Source organism: Oryctolagus cuniculus, chromosome X (genome assembly GCF_964237555.1).
Source record: "Oryctolagus cuniculus chromosome X, mOryCun1.1, whole genome shotgun sequence".
Taxonomy (NCBI): domain Eukaryota; kingdom Metazoa; phylum Chordata; class Mammalia; order Lagomorpha; family Leporidae; genus Oryctolagus; species Oryctolagus cuniculus.
In genome coordinates, this window is record NC_091453.1 from 117,365,735 (window position 1) to 117,385,806 (window position 20,072).

The 20,072-nt window shown below is 38.2% G+C and overlaps 1 protein-coding gene and 1 pseudogene across 4 annotated transcripts in view; one reads left to right on the top strand and one right to left on the bottom strand.

Annotated features, from left to right (window-relative positions):
• Positions 1-20,072, bottom strand: part of FGF13 (fibroblast growth factor 13) — a 651,305-nt gene that overhangs the window by 532,792 nt on the left and 98,441 nt on the right. The window lies entirely within an intron of this gene.
• Positions 8,318-8,981, top strand: LOC100345119 (serine/threonine/tyrosine-interacting protein pseudogene; annotated as a pseudogene).

A 20,072-nucleotide genomic window follows, 5' to 3' on the forward strand; every position in this document is an offset into this window, starting at 1 on the left:
ATCGCTATAGAGCTGTTTTAAGAAAAGGCCAGTTAGGAGCTACTGCAGTGATCCCAGTATGAAGTACTATAGGCCTAATAGAAATATGTGAAAGCTACAGCATAGACTTAAAAGGGGACTTTCACATTCTTTACAAGAGAGTTTTAAGCTCTTTATTGTCAAGCAGGAAAGAGTTTGATTTTGTTGATACAATCAATATCTTGAAGGCCAGGGAGAATACCAATAAGACTCTATGAAGCTAGGGGAGGAAAGCAAGAGATCTTTAGCAACAAACTCTGTAAGGCTACCATCACTCCTGCAGAATAAGAAACTTGAACCTCTGGATTGTTCCAGAAGGTTTCAAAAGCTTATAAATTATCCTTTGTGCAAATTCCATGCTATTTTTACATTGCTATTCCACTTTTAATATGTACCAGGCCCTGGGGATACAAAAGTGATTAAGACACAGTTCTACCCTTAAGGAATATCCAGTGTAAAGTGAGGAGGAGGGATACTGACAAGTAAATTGGCAAGTAGAGCAAAGTGTGATAAACAGAAGCATATGCTAGGTATTAGCATAAGGGGCACCTGGTCTCTTACAATAATGCTTCTAGAGTAGTTTGACATCTAATATTATGATCATGAGGAGAGAAGCATATTGTAACATGTTCCCATAAAATGGCTTTCCCTGAGACAAAAGCAATTGGTTACTTGTCATGACACTACGAATGAGAAATCTTTTAAAAAGCCAAAGCAACAAGATAAACTAGGCTCTGCAGATAGAAAGTAATCAAAAAGCCTTAGGTCATTGATAAAATATGCTGATCCTGAAATATTTCTCCTTCACTGCTGAAAAGAGAAGGATCAGGTTATGAAAGCTGGCCTTTCAGGCCATCTGCCAGAGCTAAGTCTGAAACTCCAGTGAATCTGGGGAAGCAAAGTTTAAAACAAATATTTATAGCAGAAACCACAAAATGAGAGAAAAGTGGAAGGAGGGAGGGAGGAACAGGCAAGAGGAAGGCAAAAGGAGATGCAACAGTGATGACTATGTCTTCAATTTCACCTCCCTTCTTCTGGGAGGGGTCTAGCACATGTGGATTATGAGGATCATTCATGAGCAGAGATATTCAGTCCCCCAAAGAAAAATTATTAAATGGCATAAGGATACTAAGTATAAAGAGAAGGAAGAGACAATTGTGACAACAGAGATGAAAAGGAAGTAGCAGAGAAGTAGCACCAACAGTAGTAATTTTATGGACTACTTGGTATTTTACACTACTACTTAGTAGTATCTCACTTAATGAAAACACTGTGGTAACATGTTAAGAGTCAGAGATCTGGATTCAAGTATTAGCTTTGCTACTTTCTAGCTGGCCAAGGCAGCTTTCAGTTTTTTCTCCTGTAAAATGAAATAATAACCCCTTCAGGAGGACCCTGAAGACTAAATGAAATGATGGAAGTAAATAGTGAAATTGCTATAGAGATGTTAGTTATCCATTTTCATAATTTTATTTGCCATAAGGGAGCACTGTTTGGCTTTGATGTAAAATAATGTACCTTTTCAACTCCCTTGTAAGTTATAGGTCTAAGTAAACTAAAGTAAGGCACACACAAAGCTATAAACAGAAATATCTTTAAAGATCAAAATTCACAAACCTTGAGAGCTCTGATCACTGGAAGTTCTAAGCTATGCACAATCTTGGAAATGCTCTAGTCAGGTGTCTAATGAGATTCAATTGCCTTGTAACCCCAGCTCTGTCCAGATAGATGACATTAAAGAGTGTTATATTTGACTGGCTTGGAAGCAGACACACAAAAGAAAGACATTTTATGTGTTCAGTTTTAAGAAGATGCCAATTCAGGGGCCAGTGTTGTGGCATATTGGGTAAAGTAACCACCTTCTACACCAGCATTCCATATGTGTGTAGGTTCATGTCCCAGCTGCTGCAGTTCCAATCCAGATCCCAGATAATGGCCTGTGAAATGCAGCAGAGGTTGGCCCAAGGACTTGGGCCCCTACACCCACATGAGAGATCTAGATGAAGCTCCTGGCTTCAGCCTGGCCAAGCCCCGGCCATTGTGGCCATATGGGGAGTGAACCATTAGATGGAAGATCTGTCTCTCCCTCTCCCTCTGACATTTCAAAAGCAAATAAATGCATCTTTAAAAGACAGTAATAAACATTTTGCATTGTCATTCTATTCTTACAAAACTCATGTTTCTGTGTGGGAGCAAACTGTTGAAATCTTTACTTAATGTATGCTAAACTGATCTACTGTATATAAAGAGAAATGAAAATGAATCTTGATGTGAATGGAAGGGGAGAGGGAGTGGGAAAGGGGAGGGTTGCGGGTGGGAGGGACATTATGGGGGGAAGCCATTGTAATCCATAAGCTGTACTTTGGAAATTTATATTCATTAAATAAAAGTTTAAAAAAATAAAAAATAAAAATCAGAATATAAATGTTAAAAAATCAAATAAAAAGTGTTATTACTGTACTACTTACAGACAGCCAAGGCTAATATTCTCTACAGTGTATTTTTAGACCTCATTCTATGCACATAAACAGAGGTTTTTAAAACAATGATATGTATATATAGTGATATTTATCAAAATAAAAATATTTTCACAAAATAAATGGTTTTATAAAACAAGAGTAACAGATGATAAATGTCTGGAAGAAATGGAACAATATATTCTAGAAAGCATAAAGTTTTCTACTGTTTATTCTCCTGACAGCTATAACAACATGGTCCTCTGGTATCTGTCCCTGCTTTGGGATATGGGACAGGTCATTTGTGTTTATCACCAACAAACCCAGCAATGAAAAAGGCCTCTAGCTGTCAATACATGCCACATGTGAAGCACTTCAACATGAACCAAGGGAGTGAGAAGCATAAGATGTAGGCCAGAGTACCTGCAGAATGGTTTTGTATGATGACAGAGATGGAATAGGATACATGGAAGGAGGGACAGAGGATGAGGTCACAAATTCAGTCCCTAAATGTCATTCTGTTTGAGAAAATTAAGGCTTTCTTGGTGATGAAGAGGACAAGTTTTGAAGTCAGGCAGTTATGATTTGGTATTTAAACTCAGTCACTCAGTATAAGTGTGACCATGGACCAGTCCCTTCTCCTTCTGGGCACCCATTTCCTCACATGTGAAATAGGAATTAATAGAGACACTAATTTCCTCATGTGGTTATTGAGAGGATCAAGGGAAGCAAAGCACATTGAGTGCTTAGAATATAGTGTAGCACGGAGCTAGAGAATTGTAACAGTAGGTCTTTTTGTGATTGCTCTGTGAAACTCAACCTAAGGAACCCTCAGATATATAAGCTAGAAGGAACTTAGAGATCATTGACTACAAGCCCTCCATTTCTCAAAGGAGAACACTGAGATTAGAAAAGGGAACTCTCCAAGAGGGCACAGTAGGGAGGGAGCTTAATGCTCTAGTCCACAAGAAGATAGTTTTTAAAAAGTGGAAAGAGTACAGTCTCAGGGAAGAGTTAGGGTGAAGATGTCAGAGGAAACTCTAGGGAAATTAGAGGGACATGGTGGACCTATGTGGAGGGCGTGAACACCCACAGCTCAGGACTCTAGCAGCCGAGAGGCTACATAGCAGTGTTAGAAAGCAAGGTGAGACCAGACCACAGCTGCCCAAGCCACTGGTGATAAAGCTGCAGGAAGAGCCTAGAGGAAACCTGGCATAAAGCCCTTTGGGGGATAGTATACCTGTCAAACTAGAAGAGATAAAACAAAAGGCAGGATGGGCATGTTTTTCCCCAATCACTTTACAACAGCATCCTGTAACAAGCCGATAGAGTGGGCACCAATTTGGACATATGTAACAGTTGCATCACCTCAAGTCTGTGCCCAGCAACTAGCTAAGTAGACTCCTGACACTGATGGAGAGAACTAGCAGGGAAGTGGGAACCTGTGATTGTGTGAGGCTTCTGTGCTAGGACTATGCAAAAAACTGAGGGTGTAGGGAGGACTCATAGTGTGGCTGTGACTTTGGGCAGTCACAGTAGGAGACTCCACATGCTCAGGGCTTCCTGTTTACCTGGTGAGAAACATTGATGGGGAATCTGAATTTATACTGAGGACTGCACGGATACTTTGTGTGGTCATTGGGACAGAATGGATGAATGTTATACCCACTGGAGCTAGCACTAGGGGACTGGTCTCCTTTGAAGACAGGAGCTCAGCTGAGCAGATAAAACTTTCCTTCTGATTAAAAAAAGAGGATATTTACTGCATCAAACCTGGGTCTTTCACTTTAGGCACACCCTTAACCCTGGAGAACTGAACAGAGCTCCCTGGCCACATCCACTACAAGCCTCTAGATATTCACTGAAAGCAGACACTCCACTTATCTACAGAGTCATAGTATAAAAACAAAAGCCTCCACAGCAAAAAAAGGGGGAGGGGGAGGAGGGAGAAAAGGAGGTGAAGGGGGAAGAGGGGGAAGAACCAATGAGTATCGCCATAAATGCTGAACAACAAACAAATCAAGAAACAAGAATAAGGAAGACAACAGCATGCCCTCAAAGGAACAGAACACTTCAATAATAGATTTTGAATATGATGAGATGGAAGAAATGCAAGAAATCTATTTCAAAAAATTGATTATAGGATTACATAGAAGTAATCAGAAGCAAATGCACCAACTACTGAAATCCCTACAGGACATGAAAGAAAATTTCTCCTATGAAATTGAGATCATAAATATAAACCAAAATGAAGAATTCAATAGAACAAATAAATTCAGTGGAAATCCTTAACAACAGAATCAGCAAAACAGAAGAAACCATATCGCACAGGAAATTATACAGTCAAACCAAAGGCAAGAAGAGGATATTAGAAAACTAAAAAACACTATTGGGAAAATAGAGGATACTATCAAATGACCCAACATATGGATTCTAGGAGTTCCTGAAGTCATGGAAAGAGAGACAGGATTAGAAGGCTTTTTTAGTGAAATAATAGTGGAAAACTTTCTTTTTTTTTAATTTTTTTTGACAGGCTGAGTGGACAGTGAGAGAGAGAGACAGAGAGAAAGGTCTTCCTTTTGCCGTTGGTTCACCCTTCAATGGTCGCTGCGGCCAGCGCACCGTGCTGATGCAATGGCAGGAGCCAGGTACTTATCCTGGTCTCCCATGGGGTGCAGGGCTCAAGTACTCAAGCCATCCTCCACTGCACTCCCTGGCCACAGCAGAGAGCTGGCCTGGAAGAGGGGAAACCTGGACAGAATCCGGCGCCCCGACTGGGACTAGAACCCGGGGTGCCAGTGCCGCAAGGTGGAGGATTAGCCTAATGAGCTGCGGCGCCGGCCAGAAAACTTTCTTAATTTGGAGAAAGGGGCATCCAAGTACAGGAAGCACATAGATCTCCTAATAGACATGACCAGAAAAGATCTTCACCACAACACGTTGTATTCAAACTCACTACAGTAAAACATAAAGAAAAGATTCTAAAATGTGCAAGGGAGAAACGTCAGATTACTTTCAGAGGATCTCCAATTAGACTCACAGAGGACTTCTCATCAGAAACCCTACAGGCTAAGAGGGAATAGTGAGATATAACCCAAGTACTAAGAGAGAAAAACTGTCGACCCATAATATTATATCCTGCAAAGCTCTCATTTATAACTGAAGGTGAAATAAAAACCTTCTACAACAAACAGAAATTGAAAGAATTTGTCACCACCCATCCAACCCTACAAAAGATGCTTAAGGATGAGCTGCATGCAAAAACGCATTAAAACTGAAAGGATGGAAAAAGATATTCTATGCAAACAGAAGGCAAAAAAGAGTTGGTGTAGCCAGCCTAATATCAGACAAAATAGAGTTTAACACAAAAACATTTAAAAGGGACAAAGAAGGGCACTATGTAATGAAAGAGCTAAATCTATGACCCAACACCCATCATATTATTGGAGAACATTGGATAAACCCTGCAAGGCATTGGCACAAGAAATGCGTTCTTGGAAAAGACCCCAGAGGCATAGGCAGTCAAAGCCAAAATTAACAATTGGGATTACTTTAAATTGAGAAGTTTTTGTACTGCAAAAGAAACAGTCAGGAAAGTGAAGAGGCAACCAACAGAATCAGAAAAAATATTTGCAGATTTTGCAACCGATAAAGGATTAATAACCAGAACCTACAAAGAGATCAAGAAACTCCACAACAACAAAACAAATGACCCACTTAAGAGATGGGCCAAGGACCTAAACAGACATTTTTCAAAAGAGGAAATCCAAATGGCCAACAAACACATGAAAAAAATGTTCAGGATCACTAGCCATCAGGGAAATGCAAACCAAAACCACAATGAAGTTTCACCTCACCCATCAGAATGGCTTCCATATAGAAATTAACAAACAACAAATGCTGGGGAGGACGTACGGAAAAAGGGACCCTAATCCACTATTGGTGGGAATGTAAACTTATAAAGCCACTATGGAAGACAGTATGGAGATACCTCAAAAATCTGAAAATAGACCTACCATATGATCCAGCCATCCCATTCCTGGGAATTTACTCAAGGGAAATGAAATCAACATATGAAAGAGCTCTCTCTACCTCCATGTTTATTGCAGCTCAATTCACAATAGCTAAGACATGGAATCAACCTAAATGCCCACCAACTGAAGATTGGAAAAAGAAATGATGGGATATGTACACTATGGAATACTACACAGTGGTAAAAATAAAATGAAATCCGGTCATTTGCAACAAAATGGATGAATCCTGAAAACATCATACTTAATGAAGTAAGCCAGTCCCAAAGGGACAAGCACTGTAAGTTCTTCCTGATCTGTGAGAACTAATAGAGCACCTAAAATGAAATCTGTAGAAGTGAAATTGTCACTTTGAGAAGGGGTGACTTGAGCTACCCTTGTCTTGACTGTCAAACAGTTTCATTTTGTTTTTTTGTCTTCATACTATTTGTTGAACTCTTTACTTAACATAGAATTAATCATATGTGTATAAAGTCAATAGAAAATAGATCTCAGTAAAAAATGAGTGGGAATAAGAGAGGGAGGAGGAATTTTATAACTGTAAAGCTTTACAGTTCTGCCTACATTCCTACAAACTTAATTCTAAGGATACAGTTTAAAAACTTGTCATGGGACTCCAAATCCCATTAAGCTTGGTGGTAAAAATTACTTCTTGTTAAAATGATCATATTAAGTGTTAAAGTGAACATATATATATATATATATATATATACACGCACACATACATATAGGATTAAGTGTTAAAGAGATCATATAAATAGGATCAAGTGCTTGGTAATAATAATAGATAGAATTAAAAAGATGAGAATTTCCAACATGGGAATCAGTCCACACAGCAGACTCATAGAATGACACTCACTTTAAGTAACACTCTGACCTCAGAATCAGCCATTAGAATCAGCCATTAAAGCTCCCTGGTCTGGCTGAAAAATCCGTGAAAACATTTCAGGCATGTAAAGCCAAGACACTGTGGCAAAAAGAATCTCTGTGAGTGACACCCCAGTGAAAAGAAGTGGCCATCAAACAGCATGTACTTTTCTCTAAAGGGAAGAGGAGAACTCCCACTACTGCTTATGGCCTTGTCCAAATACAGAGTTTGTGAACTAAAAGGCTTCCATAGCCTAGGCAGCTCATGTCAAGAGCCTAGGGTCATCACTGACATCATACATAAAAGTGTTAATTGTTAATTTAACAACAAGAGTCACTGTGCACTAACTCCCTATGCAGCACCTCTGTCCTCAATGAGTTGTATTGAGAGTTAATTGTAAAACTAGTTCTTAGTTTTTATGTATGTGTTTGTGTGTGTGCAAATGGTTGAAATCTTTACTTAGTATAGAGTTGGTCTTCTTTGTACAAAGTTAGTTGAAAATGAATCTTAAAGGAGAATGGGACTGGGAATGGGAGAGGAAGGAGGAGGGATGGGAGTGCGGGTAGAAGGGCAGATATGGTGGTAAGAACTATATTCCTAAAGTTGTATTTATGAAATTTGTATTCCTTAAAAAATAAATTTAGGTGCTGTGCCAGATCCTAGGCTGCTGGAGGGGCACAGAGACAGAGGGGAGGGGAGACAGTGGCAGCATGGGGGCAGGGTGCAAGCAGCCCAATCCTCTTCTCTGCTGTCGCCGCAGTAACCACAGTCGCTGAGATCTTCTGATCTGAGCGTGTTCCTTGTAAGCTCACCTTCCCTTCTGCCAGTCCGCACTCACTTCAGCGGCTATCTTTGCTTTCGCCACCACTGCCAAACCCAAGGGTCGTGCCCACCGGGAACTCACCATCCCACCCCACCCACCACCAGCCCTGTGGCCCAGAACCATGCAGGGCATGAAACTGGAGTTCCCCTCACTCCCTCAGTGTAAAGAAGAAGCTAAGGAATGGACCTATCCTATGAGGCGGGAGATGCAGGAAATTTTACATGGATTGTTCTTAGGTCCATATTCTTCTGCTATGAAAAGCAAGCTACCTATACTACAGAAACATGGAATAACCCATATAATTTGCATACAACAAAATATTGAAGCAAACTTTATTAAACCAAACTTTCAACAATTATTTAGGTATTTAGCCTTGGATATTGCAGATAAACCAGTTGAAAATATACTACATTTTTTTCACTATGACTAAAGAATTTATTGATGGGAGCTTACTAACTGGAGGGAAAGTTCTTGTCCATGGAAATGTAGGGATCTCCAGAAGTGCTGCCTTTGTTATTGCATACCTATGGAAACATTTGGAATGAAGTACGGAGATGCATTTGCTTATGTTCAAGAAAGAAGATTTTGTATTAATCCTAATGTTGGATTTGAAAAGCAACTTCAGGAATATGAAGCAATTTATCTAGCAAAATTAACAATACAGATGATGTCACCACTTCAAATAGATCATTATCTGTTCATTCTGGAACCACAGTTTGAAGAGAACACATGAAAAAGATGATAACTTTAGAAACATGTAAGTAGCAACTGCACAGAATGGCTGAAACAAGAGGAACACTGTAGGGTATGAATTTCTGTTTGGAAAGAAGAAAATAGTAGAGATAATAACATAAACTGGTAAAAAAAAAAAAAGTCATTTTTTTCGGTTATATGTTGCTTCCAGACATGGTTCTCTGCAGTCTGTGAGCAGCGTGTGAAGATGTTGGACTTCTACTGTAGATGGCACTGATGGTTTAACTCTTAAAAAATAAAACCTTTACAGTTTTATTATAAACCAAGAATTTTGGACTTGCAAAGAAGTATTATCGCAATAATGCACTTTCATACTTGAAATTTGTATAATATAGTTATTACTTTAAACAAAATGCAAGTTGGGGGGGTAGTTTATAAAATCTGGGTAATTTATAATGAGAATTTCCTAAAAGTTTGCTAAAAATTCATTTTGTGTACTATATATTACATTTTTAATATAACTTTTACAGTTCAGTTGTAGGGTGGAGCCTCTTACAGAAACAACAACAAAATGCAAGATGCTGCCATTTGCTTTTTTGTAAACTTCTTGTCCCTTATTGACAAACTCTAAATCATGATATTAGATAACTATTGTTACTTTAACATAATCGAGTTAATGAATGCTTCCTTTCCTGTTACCTTCCTGATTAGTTTATCCTACAGAAAACAATGATGAAAGGAAGATGTTTTGCTTTATAGTATCTGATACTCAAAAACAAGGATGTAGTGTTAGTTTTTAAGTGAGTTTTCCTTTATTTTTGTAAAAGTCAATTGTTGTATTTGTTCCTTTCAGAGTTGCCTAGCCCTTTTTTCCTTTGTCCAAAATAGTTTTTTTTAACATTTAATAAATATAAATTTCAAAAGTACAGCTTTTGGATTACAGTGGCTTTTTCCCTCCATAACTTCCCTCCCACTCGCAACCCTCCCATCTCCCGCTCCCTCTCCCATTCCATTCACATCAAGATTCATTTTCAATTATCTTTATATGCAGAAGATCAATTTAGTATATACTAAGTAAAGATTTCAACAGTTTGCACCCACACAGAAACACAAAGCGTAAAGTACTGTTTGAGTACTAGTTATAGCATTAATTCACATTGAACAACACATTAAGGACAGAGATCCTACATGGTGAGTAAGTGCACAGTGACTCCTGTTGTTGACTTAACAATTTGACACTCTTGTTTATGGCATCAGTAATCACCCTAGGCTCTTGTCATGGGTTGCCAAGGCTATGGAAGCCTTTTGAGTTTGCGAACTCCAATCTTATTTAGACAAGGTCATAGTCAAAGCGGAAGTTCTCTCCTCCCTTAACTCCCTTCAGAGAAAGGTACCTCCTTATTTGATGACCCGTTCTTTCCACTGAGATCACTCGCAGAGATCTTTCATTTAGGTTTTTTTTTTTTTTTTTTTTTTTCCGCCAGAGTGTCTTGGCTTTCCATGCCTGAAATACTCTCATGGGCTCTTCAGCCAGATCCAATGCTTTAAGGGCTGATTCTGAGGGCAGAGTGCTGTTTGGGACATCTGCCATTCTATGAGTCTGCTGTGTATCCAGCCACCCATGTTGGATCATTCTCTCTTTTTTAATTACTTCAGTTAGTACTAACAGACACTAGTCTTGTTTATGTGATCTCTTTGACTCTTAATCCTTTCATTATGATCAATAGTGAACTGAAACTAATCACTTTCACTAGTGAGATGGCATTGGTACAAGCAACCTTGGTGAGATTGAATTGGAATCCCCTGGTATGTTTCTAACTCTACTGTTTGGGGCAAGTCCAAGTGAGCATGTGCTAAACTGTACATCTCCTCCCTCTCTTATTCCCACTCATATTTAACAGGGATCACTTTTCAGTTAAACACCTAAGAATAATTATGTATTAATTACAGAGTTCAACAAATAGTATTAAGTAACAAAAAATAAATAAATAATAGGGATGAAGTATTAAGTTGTTCATCGACAGGACAAGAGCTGTTCAAGTCACTATTTCTCATAGTGTTCATTTCACTTCAACAGGTTTCCTTTTTGTTGTTTGGTGAGTTGTCACCAATCAGGGAGAACATATGATATTTGTCCATTTGGGACTGGCTTACTTCACTCAGCATGATGTTTTCCAGTTTCCTCCATTTTGTTGCAAATGACCGAGTTTCATTTCTTTTACTGTTGTATAGTATCCTATAGAGTACATGTCCCATAATTTCTTTATCCAGTCTTCTGTTGATGGGAATTTAGGTTGATTCCATGACTTAGCTATTGTGAATTGAGCTGCAATAAACATTAAGGTGCAGACAGCTCTTGTATTTGCCAATTTAATTTCCTTTGGGTAAATTCCAAGGAGTGGGATGGCTGGGTTGTATGGTAGGGTTATATTCAGGTTTCTGAGGAATCTCCAGACTGACTTCCATAGTGGCTTGACCAGTTTGCATCCCCAACAACCGTGGATTAGTGTACCTTTTTCCAAACATCCTTGCCAACATTTGTTGTTGGTAGATTTCTGAATGTGAGCCATTCTAACCGGGGTGAGGTGAAACCTCATTGTGGTTTTGGTTTGCATTTCCCTGATGGCTAGTGATCCTGAACATTTTTTCATGTGTCTGTTGGCCATTTGGATTTCCTCTTTTGAAAAATGTCTGTTTAGGTCCTTGGCCCATCTCTTAAGTGGGTCATTTGTTTTGTTGTTGTGGAGTTTCTTGATCTCTTTGTAGATTCTGGTTATTAATCCTTTATCGGTTGCAAAATTTGCAAATATTTTTTCCGATTCTGTTGGTTGCCTCTTCACTTTCCTGACTGTTTCTTTTGCAGTACAGAAACTTCTCAATTTGATGCAATCCCAAATGTTAATTTTGGCTTTGACTGCCTGTGCCTCTGGGGTCTTTTCCAAAAAGTTTTTGCCTGTTCCTATATCTTGCAGGGTTTCTCCATGGTTCTCTAATAATTTGTTGGTGTCAGGTTGTAGATTTAGATTTTTAATCCATGTTGAGTGGATTTTTGTGTAAGGTGAAAGGTAGGGGTCTTACTTCATGCTTCTGCACATAGAAATCCAATTTTCCCAGCAATATTTATTGAATAGACTGTCCTTGCTCCAGGAATTGGTTTTAGATCCTTGATCAAATATAAGTTGGCTTTAGATGTTTGGATTGATTTCTGATGTTTCTATTCTGTTCTATTGGTCTATCCATCTGCTTCTGTACCAGTCCCAGGCTGTTTTGATTACAACTGCCCTGTAGTATGTCCTGAAATCTGGTATTGGGATGCCTCCAGCTTTGTTTCTGTTGTACAAGATTGCTTTAGCAATTTGAGGTCCCCTGTACCTTCATATGAATTTCAGCATTTTTCCAGATCTGAGCAGAATGTCTTTGGTATTTTGATTGGTATTGCATTGAATCTATAAATTGCTTTTTGGAGAATGGACATTCTGATGATATTGATTCTTACAATCCATGAGCATGGAAGATTTTTCCATTTCTTGGTATCCTCTGCTATTTCTTTAAGACTTTGTAATTCTCATTGTAGAGATATTCAACGTCCTTGGTTAAGTTTATTCCAAGGTATTTGATTGTTTTTGTGGCTATTGTGAATGGGATTGATCTTAAAAATTCTTTCTCAGCTGTGGCATTGCCTGTGTATACAAAGACTGTTGATTTTTGTGCACTGATTTTATATGCTGCTACTTTGCCAAACTCTTCTATGAGTTCCAATAGTCTCTTAGTAGAGTTCTTTGGATCCCCTAAATAAACAATCATATCATCTGCAAAGAGGGATAGTTTGACTTCTTCCTTCCCAATTTGTATCCCTTTAATTTCTTTTTCTTGCCTAATAGCTCTGGCTAAAACTTCCAGAACTATATTGAATAACAATGGTGAGAGTGGGCATCCCTGTGTGGTACCAGATCTCAATGGAAATGCTTCCAACTCTTCCCCATTCAGTAGGATGCTGGCTATGGGTTTTTCATAAGTTGCATTGACTGCATTGAGGAATGTTCCTTCTATACCAAATTTGCTTAGAATTTTCATCATGAAAGGGTGTTGTAATTTATCAAATGCTTTCTCTGCATCTATTGAGAAAAACACATGCTTTTTCTTTTGGAGTCTGTTAATGTGGTGTATCACATTGATTGTTTTGCACACATTGATCCATCCTTGCATACCAGGGATAAATCCCTCTTCATCTGGGTGGATGATCTTTCTGATGTGTTGTTGCATTCTATTGCCCAGAATTTTATTCAGGATTCTCATATCTATGTTCATCAGGGATATTGGTCTGTAATTTTCTTTCAATGCTGCATCTTTTTCATGTATAGGAATTAAGGTGATGCTGGCTTCATAGAAAGAATTTGGGAAGATTCCTTCTTTTTTGATTGTTCTGAATAGATTGCGAAGAACTGGAGTTAGTTTTTCTTTAAATGTCTGGTAGAATTCAGCAGTGAATCCATCTGGTTCTGGGCTTTTCTTTGTTGGGAGGGAATTTATTACTGATTCAATTCCTGTCTCAGTTATGGGTCCGTTTAGTTTTCTATGTCTTCATGGTTCAATTTAGGCAATTTAAGTAGGTTGTATGTGTCCAAGAATCTATCCATTTCTGATAATTTTCCTGTTTGCTGGCATACAACTCTTTGTAGTAATTTCTGATGATTCTTTTTATTTCTATGGTGTCTGTTGTTATGTTTCCTTTTTCATCTCTGATTTTATTGATTTAGGTCTTCTCTCTCCTTTTTTTAGTTAGTTGGGCCAATGGGGTGTCAATTTTGTTTATTTTTTCAAAAAACCAGCTCTTCGTTTGGCTGATCTTTTGTAATTTTTTTTATTCAATTCTGTTGATTTCTTCTCTGATTTTTAATTATTTCTCTTCTCCTACTAGTTTTGGGCCTGGTTTGCTGCAGTTTTTCTAGATCCTTGAGATGCACTGATAGCACATTTATTTGGTGCCTTTCCAATTTCTTGATGTAGGCACCTATTACTATAAACTTTCCTCTTAACACTGCATTTGCTGCATCCCATAAGTTTGATATGTTGTGTTGCTAACCCCATTCCCTCTCCCATCTCCTTCTTCATTATGGATCATTTTTAGTATGACTTTATATATAGAGTACCATCTCTATGCTAATCATAGAGTTCAACAATTTGCCCCCACACCCACACACAATCTATAGAGTACTGTTTGGGGAGAGAATTTGCAGTTGATTTTCATATCGCAATTCAATAGAGACAAAGGTCCTACCTGGGGAGGAAGTGCACATTGACTACTGTTGTTCCTTTAACAATTCTGTGAGATTGTTCCAGCTCCGACAAGCTTTTCTTGGAAGATGCATTTATAGGCAAAAGTGATTTGTGGGAGACATCAGTGTGTTTTAAATTGGTGCTGTAATCAGTTCTTTACAATGAGTTAATCCAAATTTCCCCCATAATTTGCATTAGCAAAGACACTTTGGATCTTTTGCTCTGTTTTTATTTATATGTATAAAAATTGTTCAAAGAAAAACTGTTTTTGCTATTTTATGTATGAAGTGAAGGAAGAAGAGGGTTTTTAACTTTTTATAGTTGATGACTTTAGCACAAACAGAACTCCATGTATCACTTTTCTCAGTCCTCTCTTGAAGTGCTTTACTGAAGGTAATGATATTCACACATTCCCTTAGTACCAAGAGGTACTATGCAAGGTAACCTATTACACCAAGTTACTTGCTTTGCATTCCTCCTATAATGTAATAATAGAATAAAAGCTTTTTTATCCAGCATGGTAGGAGAATGGGAATTAGTTAAAATTACTCTGTCAATTAAAGTTAATTCCTATTGACCCAGGTATTTCCCTCTTCTGATTTCTTTTCTATCTCTCCACCCTGAAACATATCGTTAATCGCATTGTGGTCCAGTATCCAGTTGTATGATTAGGTCATTTGGTGTAGTGGTCTTGTGGCATCAAGATTGCATTGGGTTTTCAAAAGTTCCAATTGGTAAACTACCAGGTAACATAATTTTGCTGTATATAAATAACTATTGGATAGGTCAGCAGACATCTCTCAATCTAGTAACTGATGATGCTTCATATTATTAAATTTAGGTTTTGGAAATGAAGCAATTAGCAGGTTTTTTTTTTTAACAAATACACATGCCCTCTCTGGTAATCTGGCCAATAATACAGAAATTTGTTGTTTTTAAAATTTTAGCAAAAGAAGGAGGTACCTTTCTCTGAAGGGAGTAGAGAACTTCCACTTTGACTATGACCCTGTCGGAATAAGATTGAAGTCAGCGAACTCAAAAGGCTTCCATAGCCTTGGCAACCCATGACAAGAGCCTAGGGTGATTACTGACGCCATAAACAAGAGTGTCAAATTGTTAAGTCAACAACAGGAGTCACTGTGCACTTACTCACCATGTAGGATCTCTGTCCTTAATATGTTGTACAATGTGAATTAATGTTATAACTAGTACTCAAACAGTACTTTACACTTTGTGTTTCTGTGTGGGTGCAAACTGTTGAAATCTTTACTTAGTATATACTAAATTGATCTTCTGCATATAAAGATAATTGAAAATGAAAAAAATTATAGCTGGTCATTTCCCACTTTTTAGAACTACTATAATTTTTATATTGTCACCAAATTGCCTGTGCAGCACTGTATATTAAAGTCAGTCTCATAAATGGTGAAAAGGGACTGTAGTCATTTTCTTTTTGACAGGCAGAGTTAGTGAGAGAAACAGAGAGAAAAGTCTTCCTTCTGTTGGTTCACCCCACAAATAGCTGCTACAGCCAGCATGCTGCAGCCGGCGCACTGCGCCGATCCAAAGCCAGGAGCCAGGTACTTCTGGTCTCCCATGCGGGTGCAGGGCCCAAGCACTTGGGCCATCCTCCACTGCACTCCCAGGCCATAGCAGAGAGCTGGACTGGAAGAGGAGCAACCGGGACAGAATCCGGCGCCCCAACCGGGACTAGAACCTGGGATGCCGGCACCACAGGTGGAGGATTAGCCTATTGAGCCATGGCACCGGCCTGCTGTCATCTTGAGTACACTACTAATGAGGACAAAACAAGAAGTTGTTCCTTCTTCATGTACACGGCAAACTTTTTGTTGGATCTATTTATTCACCTAAGTTCTTCCCATAACATTTGTTGTCTTTGATTCCATTTATGTAATTCCTGTACTTCCACTGATGTTTTGCAAGTTAAATTAACCAAGTTTATCCAATCATGATTTATTTTCTCAAGATTCTGAATAATGTATGAGTGACCATGTGTTTTTAACATAAAACAATCTGGGCACATCAAAACTACACTATTTTCCTTTTCAAAAGTATGAAACTTGAATACTGAAAATATTCAAAATAGAATGGCAGTTTTACCTTTGAATTTCAGTTAACTGGTTCATGCTAATTTCTTACTGATTAGATGTTTAAACAGCAGTTACCTTTGTATGCATCCCATGATGGAAAAGTTAAACCATGATAGTTTTTGCTACCAACTCTAAACAACTTAACTTTTAGAGCAGAACATTCATTTTGAGAGGATATTTGACTTCATCTGAGTTTACAAGTCTTGTCAGAAAATGTTAAGCATGTCCTTTTTGAGAATATATAAGGTTTCTAATTGTCTTATTACTATGGTAATTCAAATGAATTACATATTTAACTGCAATCTTGAATTATAAAGTTGAGATGTATATATCAGGCTCTCAACTTTATGTAAAGTAAATGAGCAGTTACCTGGAGGATTTTTTTTAAATAACTGGCTGGCTTAATCCACAATCCCATAACAAACATAGCTTCATTTCTATTTACTTTATCTTCCTCCATTAAAAGGTGTTCGAACCAGGAAGGAAAATATAGGAAATAGCTGAGGATTTTAGGGGATAGTTATTATTATTATTATAAAAATAAGTTTGAGGTCTTCGAAGGCTGGATTTCGTCTTTCCCATCTGTGGCAGCTAAAAAAATCACTCAAAATATTCAGGTTTACATGTTAGCTCTCTCTCACAGGGAGTTGCCATACCTCACAGTTCCAAGTGTATTCTATAGAACAGTAATATTATACTAACATGTAACTGCGATTTACTATGCAGCAAAAATGATTCAAGAAGAAAATAACCTAAAATGTCTATTTATCTTTGTATAGGCAATTACTTACATTACTCTGCTTTTTAATATTTGTACTTGGAAAAATGCTTATGTATGTCTAGTAATGTCACAGTGCAGGCTATGTATGTCTAGTAATATCACAGGCTGCTAGCCTAGGCACAAAGTATTAAAACTATTTTGTGGAGATTGGTGGTTGTATTAAAATGTTGTGCCATTATACCTCAAAAAAAACTACAAAGCTCATTCATACTGAAAAAAAAATAGAAAAAAGAATAGGGGAAGATGGTTTAGCAATGACATGCACCTATTTGCTATTAATTCAGCAAATATTCATCAAGCATGTGGACAAAACACTATGCTGGGAGGGGGAATAAATGTGTTCCACAGGTAAAGAGCTTACAATCTGGACAACTGACTATGCCCTCAGTTGCTTCATCTTAAAAGGGGCACAATTATTATGCTTATAAGAGTGAAATAGATTAGGGTAACAGAGTGATTATATGTAAAGAGTTTTGAACACTGCTGGACACATAACAAGCTATTTATGCTTATTATGTAACAGATTAGAATGTTTAATATTTATATACTTAGAATAGATGTGTAATTTTTTTCATTTTATATACTTATAGTTTATAAGACTAGAGTTAAGACAAATGCTAACTTCCTCCATAAATCTCCAGTTATTTAGTTTTTCATTCTTGGTAAGCAAAGTTGTAGAGATATGCAGTATTCTATGGCAATATTACAATGTCCAGGTGCTAAGTTTGTGGGTGTTGAGACAAATTCAGTGCAGTGCTGATGGCCTCCTTGCCCTGCAATGTAGCCCAGTGTTTCAGTGGCAGTCACCAAATTCTGTCCCCTTTGGTGGGCCTGTTATACAGTGGTGTTCTGAGTGTCATTGCTAGACATCCAGCCTACAGTCCCTGCCTCCAAGAACCCCAATGATTTTGTAGCTACTTGAACCTAATTAACAGCATTAAAATACTAATCTTAGCTTTTGTTGCCTACAGGAGAATGCTGACTGCCTGCCATAGATGGGTAAGATCTCAAAGGGCAGAGTGGGGAGAGAACTTCCACTTTGACTATGACCTTGTCTAAATAAGATTGGAGTCGGTGAACACAAAAGGCTTCCATAGCCTTGGCAACCCATGACAAGAGCCTAGGGTGATTACTGATGCCATAAATAAGAGTGTCAATTGTTAAGTCAACAACAGGAGTCACTGTGCACTTACTCCCCATGTAGGATCTTTGTCCTTAATGTGGTGTACAATGTGAATTAACAGTATAACTAGTACTGAAACAGTACTTTACGCTTTGTGTTTCTGTGTGGGTGAAAACTGTTGAAATCTTTACTTAATATATACTAAATTGATCTTCTGTATATAAAGATAATTGAAAATGAATCTTGATGTGAATGGAATGGGAGAGGCAGCGGGAGATGGGAGGGTTGCAGGTGGGAGTGAAGTTATGGGGGGGGCACTGTAATTCAAAAGCTGTACTTTGGAAATTTATATTTATTAAATAAAAGTTTTTTTAAAAAAAAAGGCAGAGTGGGAAGGGAGAGAGAGCAAAGGCACAACTGCAGGTGGGAACAGCCTGCTCAAAGCTGAAGAGGAGAGTTGTGTAGTATATGTTCATTTGACCAGGAGGAAAAGGGGCCTCCTACCAGAGCAGACCATCACAGCCAGACTGGAAAAGGCTTGCTATGAGGACTGACACACCAAAATGAATACTGTGATCATATTATCAGATATTAGAGAGGACTGGAAATATTGCATACCACCCTAGTGAGGCAAGGCTGAGAGATTCTTGGTACCATTACAGCTGCCAGGAGTTCTCTTTTAGAACTAGGGGAAGAAAATCTGGGAATATATGTTTACGGCGTCATACTCCATAGATGGAAGATGTTTTCAGCGGGAAGAATAAGGATAGGACTGAGGCTGTCTAACACTGAATGACTATATTGCCTCTAAACATAAATTTTTTATTAAAGTCTATCATTATTAACTATTTTATAGGACTTCAGTATTTCTGCCAAAGCAGTTCTGTTACTGTGCCACAGCAAATGTCCCCAATGAAACTGTTTCAGTTTATGAATGCTATCTATTTCTAGAAAAAACACTCACTGCTGCTTTTCACAAATGTGGAAAGTTTACATAAGAGAAACAAAACACAACACCCAAAATGAACAGTACATTTAAAATAAAATGCTTCAGTACTGCCAAAAATGAACAAAACAAATAGCTAATTATTTCCCTTTTCTAACTTCCTTATACATGAAAAATTCTTAATCTCTGGTTTTTACATGACATATCCAAATTTAATCATTAAATTGCTGGGTGGGAGCCAGCACTGTGGTGCAGTGGATGAAGCTGTTGCCTGTAGTACCAGCATCCCATATGGGTGCTGGTTTGAGTCCCAACTGCTCCACTTCTGATCCAGCTCTCTGCTATGGTCTGGGAAAGCAGAAGATGACCCAAGTCCTTGGGCCCCTGAACCCATGTGGAAGACCTGGAAGAAGCTCATGGCACCTGGCTTCAGATCGGCCCAGCTACAGCCGTTGCAGCCATTTGGGGAGTGAACCAGAGGATGGAAGACTTTTCTCACTCTGGCTTGCATTCTCATTCTCATTCTCATTCTCATTCTCACTCTCATTCTATCTCTCATTCTATCTCTCTCTCTCTCTCTCTCTCTCTGCCTCTATGTAACTCTTTCAAAGAAATAAACAAATATTTAAAAAAATTTCTAGATAAACAGCCTCCCCAACTTCTATGTGGAAAAAATGAAACTTGGGCAGTGATGTAGCAGAAATACATTGAAGTTTTATTTCATTGCTATTTGGTGGTAGGCACAACCATAAATTCAAACACTATTAAAATTGGGGCCATATTTTAATATCAAAAGGAACATCAATCACTTCCTTATTTTAGGAAGATAGGAAAACACAAGCTTTAAAACCAGGCAAAGGGCTGGTGCTTGGCATAGCAGGTAAAAGCCACCGCCTGTGGTGCTGGCATATGGCACCGGTTCAATTCCTGGCTGCTCCACTTCCT